Here is an 803-nt window from a genome sequence, read left to right as displayed (position 1 = left end):
CTTTTAAACCAAGTAGGAAAAAGCTTTCTTCATGTAGTTGGATTCATATAGATAGGTTGCATTTCATACATTCTACCATTCCTCTTCACCCCTTTATAGTTTCTCTTGAGCTTAGCATGAGAACATGCTAATGTTTAAGTGTGGGGATGTTGATAAACCACTATTTTATGGTTTATCTTGTACTCAATTGAGTGATTTTTATCAACTCTTTACCCACTTATTCATACTATTTGCATGGTTTTACGTTTTCCTTCCTAATTTTGTGCTATGATTGAAAACATGTTTCCTGGGCCTTTAAATTGCTAATATTAATCCTCTCTTATTACCATTAGATGCCTTGATATGTGTGTTAAGTGATTTCAGAGTTTATAGGGCAGGAATGGCTTAGAGGATGGAAAGGAAGCATGCAAAAATGGAAGGAATACAAGAAGTTGAAGGAACTGCAAAGCTGTCAGCCTGACCTCTTCGCACTCAAACAGCTATAACTTTAGCTACATAGATCCAAATGATGCGGTTCCAGTTGCGTTGGAAAGTTAACGTTCCGGGCTTTGATTTGATATATAATTTGTTATAGTTGCCTTGACGATAAGTGATGAGAACGCGTGGTCTACACGGACGCATCGCAGTGGTAAAAACACCAGCGTGTTTGAATTCGAAACCAGCGAATTCTGGGTTGTTTCTGACCCAGTTCTCGGCCCAGAAAACACAGATTAGAGGCTATAAAGTGGGAAAATACATCCATTCACAATAATAAGCTCATAATACACAATTTTAGGATTTAGATGTAGTTTTTAGAGAGAGCG

The sequence above is a fragment of the Arachis ipaensis genome, chromosome B06, assembly GCF_000816755.2.
Source record: "Arachis ipaensis cultivar K30076 chromosome B06, Araip1.1, whole genome shotgun sequence".
Taxonomy (NCBI): Eukaryota; Viridiplantae; Streptophyta; class Magnoliopsida; order Fabales; family Fabaceae; genus Arachis; species Arachis ipaensis.
This window is presented reverse-complemented; position numbering follows the sequence as displayed.